Source organism: Dipodomys ordii, unplaced genomic scaffold (assembly GCF_000151885.1).
Source record: "Dipodomys ordii isolate 6190 unplaced genomic scaffold, Dord_2.0 Scaffold108, whole genome shotgun sequence".
Lineage (NCBI taxonomy): Eukaryota > Metazoa > Chordata > Mammalia > Rodentia > Heteromyidae > Dipodomys > Dipodomys ordii.
The window spans coordinates 1,859,448-1,859,807 of NW_012267324.1; the positions used below are offsets into that span (position 1 = coordinate 1,859,448).

Consider the following 360-nt stretch of genomic DNA (forward strand, 5'->3'; position numbering starts at 1 on the left):
CATCCACCCATCTACCCCCCACCCATCCATCCATCCCCCATCCACCTACCCAACCACCCACCCACACATTCATCCATCCATTCATGTCCATCTACTCACCCATCCACTCATTACCCACCCATCCATCCATCCATCACACACCCATCCATCCATCCCCCATCCATCCATCCACCCGCCATCCTGTCTCCTTCCCCAGGGAGGCCGGTGCTGGTCCCTCTCGGGTGTCCTGGGCACTGTCCCGGAGTCTGGGGCCCGCCGTCCCTGGCCGGGGACCCCGGGGCTCAGTCGTCCCCCCCCCCCCCGCAGCATGCACGACGCGTGCGGCAGCCGGTGCTGCTGCTACTTCGAGGCGGCCGCCGG

The 360-nt window shown here is 66.1% G+C and overlaps 1 protein-coding gene across 1 annotated transcript in view; it reads right to left on the reverse strand.

Moving 5' to 3' along the window:
- Arrdc2 (arrestin domain containing 2) overlaps positions 1 to 360 on the reverse strand; it is a 6,679-nt gene that overhangs the window by 5,592 nt on the left and 727 nt on the right. The gene's annotated exons all lie outside the window — the stretch shown is intronic.